Source organism: Chlamydotis macqueenii, chromosome 7 (genome assembly GCF_036417535.1).
Source record: "Chlamydotis macqueenii isolate bChlMac1 chromosome 7, bChlMac1.mat, whole genome shotgun sequence".
NCBI classification, from domain to species: Eukaryota; Metazoa; Chordata; class Aves; order Otidiformes; family Otididae; genus Chlamydotis; species Chlamydotis macqueenii.
The window spans coordinates 25,007,327-25,019,569 of record NC_141562.1 but is presented as its reverse complement, the minus strand read 5'-3'; the positions used below and the strand labels follow the sequence as shown (position 1 = coordinate 25,019,569).

At 43.7% G+C, this 12,243-nt stretch overlaps 1 protein-coding gene across 6 annotated transcripts in view; it reads right to left on the bottom strand.

Annotated features, from left to right (window-relative positions):
* ARMH3 (armadillo like helical domain containing 3) overlaps positions 1-12,243 on the bottom strand; it is a 125,783-nt gene that overhangs the window by 34,606 nt on the left and 78,934 nt on the right. The gene's annotated exons all lie outside the window — the stretch shown is intronic.

Sequence of the window (12,243 nt, the reverse complement as noted above, 5' to 3'; positions counted from 1 at the left end):
TATTTTCTCAGCCTCTCCTCTGCTTGTCAGGTGCAGCTGAGAAGACAAATGGCAAGACAGTAAAATCCCCCTAGGCTAGAGTTTGCAACTGGTCTAGCTGGGATATTACTCATGAGACCCACCACAGAGGTAAATGCTCCTCACAGAACAGCCCATCTCAGTGCTTGGCACAGATGTGCTCTGACTGTGCCTGGAGAACACTTGCTTGGCCAAATTACACCACAGCAGCAGTCAGGGCTTTCACTCATATTCATCAGCATGAAAATTCACTCCAGCTCCCTCTGTTGCACTTTAATGGGTTCCCTCCTCCCCACACCTCCTCCTGCAGAAGAGCTTTCAGCTGCTTTCTCCAGACCTCATCACAGCAAAGAGCTGGTGCCCGAGTCCAGGAATAAGCGATATTCAGTGGTGCCAATCAGAGCCAGTGGAAAGAAAACCTGCCTGGCAGCATCCTTACTCCTTTAAATACACAGATAAAGAAAAAAAAACAAACAGTATGGAAGGGGTGGGGAGTGGGAGAAGAGTTAAAAAAAACAAAAAAAAACCAAAAAAAACCAAAACAAACCACCCAAACAAAATCTGCAGATTCACTGCAACATTCCCAGCCACACACCTCATGAATACACCAGATGCAGTCCATGCACAGGGACACTCACTTAGCACAGGGGAGCTTCTGCACTTTTGCCAGCTTTGATGGTTACATCAGTAAAGTGAACTCAGCGGGGCCCCTGCCAGGCTTCCCATACCCTTCCTCGCACCGGAGAGGGGCAAGCAGGTGGGCAGAGACATGCCCAGACTCTTCCCATTTCAACTCAACCAGAGAAGCAGCTCCTGTGAGTTACAATCACAGTCTCCATTACCCAGCCTCTCGCACACTGTGGCTTTCAAGTTGCATGTTTCATGCCTGGCTGGAGTCATATTTACACTCCTACAGGACACACTACAAGCTATTGAAAGAAAAGGGAACACAGATTTACAACAACTTAACTTCTGGCTTGACAGAAGGTTTGGCAGCTCGGAGGGGTTCACTGCACTCACATGGTTCCAGCATTTACCAGGGAACAGATTTAGCATTCATTTGTATCCACTGCTGTGAAGCACTTCAACACGGGCTGCCTGCTCCCAAGTCCCTGCTCGGATCTGAGCTACTGGAGCAGCACCTGCAATCACAGCTGGGATTCACCCAGGGAAAAAAAAACCCAGCAACCAGCTGCCACTGCAGTAAGAATCAACAGACATTAAGGAAGAGAAAGAACTCAAGTCTTCTTCCTCATTTCCCTAAAGGCAAATGGACTCAGCAACTAGAAGAGGAAGTTCAGCTGTTCAATTTGTTTTAAGAGAGCTCCTTCACTATGAAGAACTCCTTCCCAATCTGATTTTCTGCAGAGCTGTTTTCCTGACCCTGCAGGCAGCCTAGGGCAGAGGAGCACAAAGAGCTTGGATTCAATCCTGGCTCTGTGTAGCCAGGCTCTTACTGGCCAGCATACACCAGGAAGGCCAGGCTTCGCACGTGGTACAGCTCCTCCTCAGGCATCTGCAACGAGAAATTCCATCACTACCCAGCCCAAGCCGCTGCGCAATAACAGTGCCTTTCTGCATCAACTCATCTGATTTGCCTCCACTATTCTTCCATCTCTCAATATCCATCTTGTCTCTGGGGCTTACTTTTAGGCAACTGGCCTCCTGGGCTACTGAGTAACAGCTGGAATTTCACTTTGCAAAGCTGCCACTCCACAAGCATTTGATGCTGGAGACAGCAGGGGACCGGAGCTTTTAAGCACAGTCTCCCCCTCACAGACAACAGAACAGCGGTTTTGCCATCATTAGTTCAAACACCAGCATCAAACAGCTGAGCCTTGGCAGTGTTTTATTTTTACACTGTGATTGCCTTGATTATTGGGATATCAGCCAGCACCTTTGGGGAGGGAGAAAAGAGAGGTTAAAGCACTTGGAAAAGATTTGTGATATTCTGCACTCTACTGAGATCTTCATATCGCTCATGCAAAAAAAAAAAAGAAAAAAAGAAAAAAAAAAGAAAAACCTTGTGTTTGGTATTCATGAAGCACTAGTATCTTCAACGCATTTGTAAAGCAAGGAAATGCTAAAGTGTCAACTGAAAGACAAAACACTGCAGTTCCCCAACCAGCCTTTGACAGTGTATACACTTACATATTTCCCCACCACAAAGTCCCTCAGTGAGGGACACTGCCCGCTCTGAGAGATCCACAGCTCAGCAGCCAACAGGCAAGGTGACACTCTCACCGGACAAGGGAAGGATGTTGAACGGGCAGCAGGTGAAACAACGGTTCAGGAATTAACAAACTGGCTCCCAGTGGCTTGTCTTGAGGTGACTGCTTAGTGCTCCAAGGCAGACCACAAGCGATCTCTGCATTCTTTATTCCTTGATCTCCCAGTGAGAGCCATTTACACACTAGCCATGCCAGTGCTTTCAAAAAACACACCTCTCATCACTTCTTCGTGCAGCTCTTCAGAGAGCAAGCTATCTAGACACCATGATGCCAGAAGCCATGTAGAGGCACATATGAGTGAACCTGTATTTTCCTCAGATTACCAACTAGGATACTTGCATTTATGTATTTATGCATTTATTGCATATTTATTGCATTTATTTATTTCTTTGGGAAGAAGCAAATGATTGAAGGAAAAATATGAAGTGTTCCACCCTGATTTAGGGACCTAAGTGCCAATGAATCATTTATTTGTACGAGCTGTATTAATCATGGTGTTAGACAGTAAAACTGGGTCCCACTGTAACAGGTATCATACAAATACAGAGTGGCAGAAAGCCTCTGCCGCAGAGAGCTAATGATCTCAAAAGCAAGACAACAGGGAAAGCTCAGAAAAGTGCAGTGGTGACAGAAAAATATAACAGTGCTGTTATTTACTGAGTGTCATGAAAGACTTCAGTTAGATATAAACCAAGGATAGAAAAAAACACGGAAAAAGAATACTGAAGAAAGAAGTAGAACGCCAGGAAAGAGGAGACAGAAGGGCAGATAGGATCAAGAAATACAGAGGTGAAAAGACTGCAGGACAGAGATGATCAGAGCAACAGCAACTGATCCCAGGGCAGTCTGTCCTCTGCAAACCAGAAAGCCCTGACTGGTGGAAAGTTTCTACTTTGGCCGATCTTGAGGCTGCAACAATTGGCTAGTCCTGAAGCGACGGTTACTAGCCCTTTTGCCCTCAAAAACACATGGGCTGGAAGGTGAGAAACAGGGCAATCTTCATGTGGGCCCTATTAAGTTGCTCAGGGCTTTTTTCCCCCAAAATGCAGACATCCTACTGCAGCTCTCACCTTGAGCTATGGTGAGAGAAGGTATACCTCCAGGTGAGTTGCATTCCCCCCCCTATCATCTTTACTGCAACAGGGCTTGCTTCTGTAGTGGCTGCAGTAAGCTCTCCAGCCAGTAAATAACATTTTAAAAATTGTTTCTTAAGAGTCTTTAAAAACTGTGTAGAGTTACTCCTTGATAAACAGAAACAACCAATGCTGCTCTTCAGAGAAGCTGAGTAAAACAGCTTCTGAAGATGCAGAGTCTGCTGACAGGAAAGGGCTCCTGTGAAAACCAATATGGCATGCATGAAAATAAAATATTTAATTGATTCCTCAATTTAATTTGCCACTACTTGTAACATCACACATGACAAATGAAATGCATCAGCAACACTCAGCTACCAGTCCCTTAATTCTCAGCGTCTTCCAGCCCACGTGTGCACCCACCGTGGCAAGGACCACCACCCTGCTTGCCTTAAAGTCACAACAAGCTGGTCTGGGTCCAATGTGCAGGGAAAGGAAAATCACTACGCTCAGGCAGGCAGCACTTCTTCAGCACGTTTTCTCTGACCTCCAAACTCTCCTCATCAAGTTATTGCAGATGAGCTGTCAAATACCCACTCCTGCTTGACAGCAGCTACGTTTCCAGAGTCCCACAAGACAACACTGTCCTCTTGTCCCGAGCAGCGAAATTAAGCACTCTGGAGGTGCTGAAAGTAGGCTAAGGGAAGAACAGAAAGGTTGCAAAGCTTATTATAGAGATAGGAATGCTGAGCCATCATTCACTGCATGAACTTGGTCTTTGCACCTGCTTTACAGGTCCAGTATGCAGCACCTGGCGTAAAACATTCTCGGGGATACCCAAACATTTCTTGTACAATAAAAGCAGCACCACAAGCTCACCTTTTCCTACATCCTGCTACAGTGCAACACAGAAGCAGCAACACTTGGCTGGTGTTTATCCCTTCACAGGAAATCAAGGGTGACTTCATACCCACCACACACATTCATCTTCTCAACTGAATGGTCATACCAGCACAGTGCACTGGGCAGCAGTGAGCGCATCCCTGTCCTCATCACATAAAGCCAAATGCATGGCAAAGGCAGCCAGTTCACTTTCCCTCCACTATAAAAACTGACAGTATCTGAAATGGACAAATAGTCCAGCGTGCACTAAGCTCGTAGTACCATGCTGAAGGCGTGGAACAGGCAGAAGCAGGAAAAGGCTTAGTTGTCTCCATGAAGCTGCTTTACTGCAAAAGGGAGACCTGAGATACAGTGGCTGTTGTTCAGGAACAGGAATCAATAAGTGACCAGTTTCTCTCCGATTTGCCACAGCAGTTCCCTAACCCTCTCACATGCCTCAGCTTCTCCCTTTATAAAATGGGAATAACAACAATTACCTCCACAAAGTGTTTTAAACCACCAAGGTGCGAAGAGCTCAGAGTGTTTTACGATGTGGTATGTCGGAAACTGCTCAAGCACAAGGCAGCAAGTAAATCACACGCAACACAGATCAAAATGAACACAAACCACCTATCCTCTTCCCCTGCTCATGCTGTCGCAATCGCGGTTGCTGGAGACCTGTGCAAAACTCCCAGGCAGAAGCCAGCCCTCCTGCAGCAAGCTGTGTCTCAGCAAGCTGCTGTTTGGGACAAGAATCCTGCTGGCATTGCTCTCTTACGCACTCCCAGCACTCAAGACAATAAAACCCCATCTGTTCAGTGCCTGCAACAATTAGATTGAGTTACGCCGTATGTACAGCCCCACCTGGCAGGAGGTGAGAGGGTTTAGATGATTGCAACGAGTGTTCACAAGGCATTGCTATAAAGTACACATACCTGCCATATCTAAGCTGTGTGTATCAATTAAAAGCAAGCAAACCCCCTGGAACGGTGCACTAAATTCTGCCTTCTACTGTGCTTTAACTCCAGTCTGTTAAATTTCTTCTGCTCCTACACTTTAATGAGTACTGACATTAAGTTGAAAGTCCACAACTCACAGAGGGAGGCATCTTCCAGACACAATAATAAACTGCAGGGGAGAATCCAAGACAAAAGGATATTTTAGTCACAAGCACTCGCTTTACAGCTCACCGAAAACATCCCAGTCAGCACTGCTGCAATTTCACAGAAGAAATAAGCCTGCTACACCTGTTCAGTTCTGCCATACTGAATCCTATTGATTGCAATGACAGGCACCATGGCAGAGCGAGATATGCAGTCCATTTATTTAATAAGGAGGGGACAAAAGAGTGCACACGCGCCAACCAAGCTTCTCACAATTCTCAGCATTGTTTTACCAAGCCCCATTCTCAAGGGCAGAAGCAGAGGATGTGCCTTCTAACTCACATCATTCCACTTCACTGTTTGCTGGAGACTGACCCGGTATCATCATGGCTTGCAGGATATGCGGATTTCCTCTTCTTACAGCTCATGTCCATACATTTAAGCCAAGCAAACCAAATACCTCCACCCTCACACCTGAACGACTTCCATTTGGCTTCCTAACTAGAGAAGTCTTCATGGGTGAGCAGTTAACTCTTTTGGGACAGCTGCACAAACCTCCTTGGAGACTACAACTCAGGGAATTTACCCACTTGCATGTTTTCATGTGGCCAATGCATCACTGGAAACTAGTCTAGATGCATTTCTGTTCCCTTTTCTCATTAAGTAGGGGGAAAAAAAAAAAAATTTGATAGTGGTTTACCAGACAGGTTTGCAGAGCCACCCTCTCTGGTTAGGACCTGGTTAGGACTTTTGGCAAATATTTATTCCCTGCAAGCACTCTAAGTAGGTCAGCATCTACCCATTGCTTCATAATTCACATTACAGACTGCCATCCAAGTCTCCTGAGACACAAGACATTGCAAAACCTCAAAGAGATCGAAACTTGAAATATTTTAAATTACTTTTATGCCCATTCCTATCTTAATTACTATTTTATCATAGGCTGTTTAACTTTAAGGAAAGCAGAAAGTCTAGCTTATTGGATGCTGCATTTAGTGCAGAATGTCATACGGACTGCACACACAGCTTCCAAACATACCAAGCAAACAGAGAAATTCAAAAAGTTTATAAACCATCCCACTGGGACCTTTTAAAGCTCTCCGAGAAAGGCAATGAATATGGCTGCTAATCTCATTAACTTAGCAAACACTTACCATCACCGTCCTATTATCTGGGGTGTGCAGAGATGGCTCTTATTCCCCCATTTTGTCAGGTGCGAGCCGCCGGGTATCGCGTGCCGCCCTGAACACCCTGTGTGCAGACTGTGGCAGCAAGACAGACACCTCTCTCTCTAGGTCACACCACACAACCTTGTTCTACAGACTCACAGTAAAACCGGTGCCTGTGACAAAAGTCCCAAAGGGAAAGGAAAGGCACTGAAGCATCAGCATCTGTCTGGATTGAGCGAGTAAAGGGTTAGAACAATATCTAATCGTGAAGTACCTGGATATTAAACGACGCTATGAGAGAGGGGGGAAGGAACGTTGCCTAAGCAAGAATCAACTGCAGTCAAACCTACTTTGCAAAGGAAATGAAGTTGAGTCTCATGGTGATATTTAATCAACTTAATTACACAAAGTGTCAGCTCTGGCTGTACCTGCACAGCCATGTAAATCTGAAAGAGTTTGCAATCTTAACCTTTCAGACACTGCCAGCTACCATGCTGACTGAAATCCATTATTTACAGTCCAGTCCTCTGAAAACACAAGATGCTGCAAATCTCACAGTATTTTCTCATCAGACAGGTGTAAATGAGAATCACATTTGTTGATAAATGCCTGATGGAAGCAACTAAAGCAATGCCTTGCCTTCCAAAATCCAGGACCAAGAATAAAGCATGGACTCTGATGACACCTCACACACCCCCGAGTGAATACCGTGTCCTCAATAAAGATATCATCACACATCATTTGGAACAAGGTAAAGTTGGTTTTCAAAACCAAGGAAAGCTGTAGAGCCAAACAGTATTACAGCTGAATGAATGCTAGTCTTGTTATGATATTTATTTCAGGTCTGAAAGGCTGGAGGATCAGTAGTTGATGAAAATTTTGTTCTCCTGAGACAGGGAGCCTGGTTTATGGACCAGCAGACAGCTTCATTGCATCACAGATACCTAAATCTTTTGCTGTGAGTATTTCATGTGTACCCATCTTTCCTATTTGGTTCCCTTAACCAGATCCGCCTCCCTGAAAGCCAAGCTTTCTCCATCCCAATATCTGCAGATCTCACAAATATCTACTCTCTATCGAGATCTCAACTCTCTATATCTAAGGGGTGATGATCAGAAGCAAGTGATTTATTGAAACTGAACAAGTTATCAACTGAGCTACTGACAAACAGGCGAGCATTAAATCGATTGTGACTGCAGAGCAGAGTGCCATACTTCACGCTAGCTGTGCGCACACACTCATAGTTCATCGGTCAGCATGAGGACAAAAGGAGAACTGGGGTCAACTCATCACAGCCCAACTGACAAACAGCAACTTCTCATATCACCTGCCCGCACCAATGGTTTTCAGATTCACCTCAGTGATGTTGGGGTTTTTTTTATTTTTACTTTTATTTTGCACATCCTTATCCTGCACCCCATTTCAGTCAGATGTTGACAAAACCCATTCAGCTGAATTGGTTGTTGAAGGACACATCTCTGTGACTTCGCGATGTCACACAGAGGAGGAGAAAAGTATTTTCCTTTCAAATACTCACACTTCCCCCTCTCCCCCACCATCTTACCTCACGTATATACCTGTGCTCACCTCTCCCTCAAAGCTTTGGTTTTGTAATTTATACCTACTTTTTTTTTTCTCTGTTATTTGTATGGGTGTACTGAAAGCAAGGCCAATGAAATACACTTTCTATTTCAAAAGTGAAGAATGGTTCTCCAGTCTCCAATACACAGTGGAGCACCAAACATTTCAAAGTTAAATGCTGATGTTTTCCTATCAAGCAAGTCAAAGAAAAGCACACATCCTACAGTGTTCTGTTACTGATATGTCCTTTATGCTTTAAATGTTTTAAAGTGTTTTTCAAGGCTCTTACAAAAATACAATGCAAAAAAAAGCCATGTTTTTTAATCGGTTACATGTGATATAAAACAGGTGGCAGAGGATCTGCAAGCCGTAAGGAGGCCTGGACTTTTCTCTATGAAAAGAGAGCTAAAGATTTGCTTTTGCATTTTCTGTATAATAACTAATACAAAACTACACACTGGAGAGGTACATCAGTTCTAATAGGGCAGTAACTTTCGAGAGTTCAAGCTTCGCAAAGAAACTAGCTTAAGTTGCACAATTCCTAAACCAGCATCCCCAGTTAAACCTTCCAGACCTTGGGCTGACCTCCAAGTTGTGCAACTCAGACTGTGTTTTATCACCTCCTTTCCTTTTATTTTTTAAACACAAAGCATCCATGTATTCAGTTGTCGCTGACAAGGCTTGTAGACACTTAGCAGATGGGGAAGACCACAAAACTTCCCAAGTTCAGCTATCAAAATTGGGGCCACATTAAAAAATGTCACCTATAATCAAATGAAAATGCAGGAAAAACCAAGTAAACCTGATGTTAAGAGACAAATGTGCTCTTCCTATTTGCAAAATAACTAATACCTAAAAGGAAGTCTCCACATGATTCAGAATTGCTCTAGCGAACATCAAAACGTTCTGAGCATTAAAAGGCTGTTGAAATCTTGAATTCTCATTTTACTATTACATTTGCATTGGCAAAAACTCAGTGCTGACTACTTACTCGTATTAAGACATTTCATTTTTCTGCAGTTCCTTTTAGCTCTTTCTGCAGTTCCCTTTAGCTCTTTCTTTCAAAGACCAAGGCAACACTTCTCTCCTGGTCCACTCACTGCAGCAGACTGATTCTGTTCCTGCCTCACCTCACCACACCAGTGGCCGCACGCACGGGGCCAGGATCTTCTCCCTGGTTTTGCTCGTGAACCAGTGTTAGCAACATCTTGGCACTAGAAACGTTTGAGACAACAGTGCTGCCATACACTGTGAAGTGAAAGCTGCTCAATTTAACCATTTGGGGAAATATGGAGGAACAAGCATACAGTACAAAAAAGCCATTCACAGCACAGACACAGGTCACTACAGACACAGGTCACCATTACAAAGTTTTACATTGTCAATAATTACTGCACGTTTCTGTGAGTGATAGTGCAGATTCCCCCACATTTAAAGAGGAAAAAAAAATTGCATGGCTTCTATTACTTTGGCTAGCATTCCTTCTGAGCGTAAGCATTACTCTCTATTGATAAACACACGCTTAGACATTTCTGACAATTTAGCACAGATCAAACACTGCTCTAGCCTAACTGATACAGCATTTATTGCCAAGTAAAACGCTGCAAAAATCTTGCTCCAAAAATACTAGGCAAACTCACAGCAGAAAACCTGCTAGTGCAACAGAAAGCAACCAGGCTGCTTACTGTTCACCTACCAAACCCCGTTCTCCCTTCACCCACACTGCACTTGCTTAAGTCATCATTTTCCTGACTATATTTAAAAAAGCATTCTTTGCCACCAGCTCTCCAGTGTTGTGCAAGTTAGCTTGCATGGCAAAATCTCCTTGTCTCTGTCAAGATTCCTAAAGGAATTAAACCATGCAAGTCATTAGAGAACTTTGATTATTCTATTAAATAACAGGTCAGACGATTACAGAACCCATTCAGTATCAAAAGGGATTAATTGCTGCGTTAATAGCCAACATGTGCTAGCTGAGCAACACAGCAACAGTGATACGGGCTGCGACATTTGATGCTAATGAGCAACGACACTTATCAGTTTGAAAGCGCCAAGGCTTGGCAACATGCTTACTGTAAGAAAAAGAGAAAACTGCATAAATCTCTCTCTGGGGAAAAAAGAAAAAAGAAAAAAAAAAACACCACAAAAAAAAAAGCAAAAAAGACAAAAAAAAACCCCAAACCTGAATGCTATCTAAAGGGCAGAACTATATTTTGCTTCACAGACAAGCCACATTGTGATACTCAACAGGACAGATGATCAAAATTAGAACTGAGTTGAAGATCCCCTTCCTATAAAGGATTTCAAATTTAGAAGTCTGGCTTTATTCAAATTCCAAATGAAACTATATGATCCTTAACCTCTCCATGAAAATTTAATACTTATCCTTAATTTGAATTGATCAAAAACTTTGTTTGGACAAAATTCAAGATTTCAGTTCAACTTTGAAATACAAGATTTGGGAGAAAAATTGTGACAAATGAAGTTTTCATGTTGAAAGCATCCAACTATTAAAAAAAAAAACGAGGTGAGGATATTTCAAAATAAGAATTGGCAAATATTGAGACGTGTTTTGATTTCAGTCTTCCACTGGAAAACGGTTACATCCAAGTTCTTTCCAAGCTATCTCTAAAATAAACCCACTGGCTCAAGCACAGAGTGTTTCGTTGCACAGTTCACGCATCCACACAGCAGACCCACCAGGCACTCAGGACTTGTTCACCTCCCCTTTCTAGCAGGGCTCCTCTCGCTGCAGCGCAGGAAGCTCAGCTCAAGATCTACAGATCTCTACGCCTTCAGAGGCTGCGTCTCTGCATTTGGAGGAGATGTACAACTGCTCTGTACAAAAAGTCCCTGCAAGATAAGCATGGCCACAGGCCCCTGGCAGGAGGTCGGATGTGCTGACAGCAAGACCAAGTTTGGACCATATTATCCTAGGCAAGCAGGGCTGCTCGTCGATCAGTTCGTATGCCATTCTGCCTTAATGGGAGCCAGTGTACGTTCCCTGACCTTTACTTTCCACAGTTCTCAGAAAGGCTGAAAAATTAATGTTCAGGCAACTTCTAAGGCTTCATTCTGCATAGTGATGAAGAGGGAGAGCCAGTAGAGAAACAAAGAACCTCTCACCTCAACGCAAGAGGCACAGGAGAACAGGAGTAAACAGAGCACTTAACCTCCTGAACAGCAATGGCAAACCTGAGTGTCAACAAACCTTAATGACTTACTGCCCCAAAACACCTCTGCCATTATTCAACAGGCAGAATTAAGATGCAGCATGAGAAGAACAAAGTCTGACCTGTAGCCCCTACAGATTCTCTGCAGTTACATGTTGGGGCGGCTAATGAAAGCTCCAAAACAGGCTGTACTGGGCTTTTTCAGATCCTCCCTCAGACCAGCTCTTCATGACCCAGTAACAGAGGCGCATCAAGTATTGCCTGCCTTTCCTCTTTCCTTAAATGGTTTTTAACATACGATCAATCAGACCGTCGCTTTTAAGTGTTTATAGCCATTTCAGGGAAACTCCAGTCAAACAGTTAGCTGCTAAAGGTCACGTTCTCTTCCAGCTCCAGCAGGAGTTAGGATTCAGCACAGCCTGCTCCACTGGAACAGAGGTTGGCGCAGTTTACTTTCTCCTGATGGTGGGTATCATTACGATTCAGTTCCTGCCCCACCTTTATAGTGTTGCTATAGGAAGTGTCAGTTGTGTCCAAATTGCACAGTGCCTGCATGCCTTGAGGTGGAAGCCTCTTAGAAGAGTGCCAGGCTGCTGCAGGACCTCTCCTGTCAAAGGGTGTCTTGACATCCTGACCTAAGGACTCAAGCATCCTCAAGATCACAGTGTTTAAGACCAACACTACAATAACACTCACTTCCTCTGTATGTATCCACTTTCAAAAAGAGAGACTTTGCTGACATAAACAGCATATTTAACCCTTCTATGGGTTTGAGGCCAATTCCCAGCTTGATTTACTGCTCCTGTCCATCAATTCCACAACTAAACATAGAAGGCTGAGAAAAAACTAATTCAGGAAAAAACCTTACTTTTTAAGCAAGAAATTGATTAAAAAAATAGACTTTCTGAAGTCTCTGAAGCACTCTAGCTTTCCTTCACCATTACAACTTTGTACAAAACTCCTGCCATTCTGAAACAAAATGGGCAAAATCCTTGCTCCCATATAAAAACGGC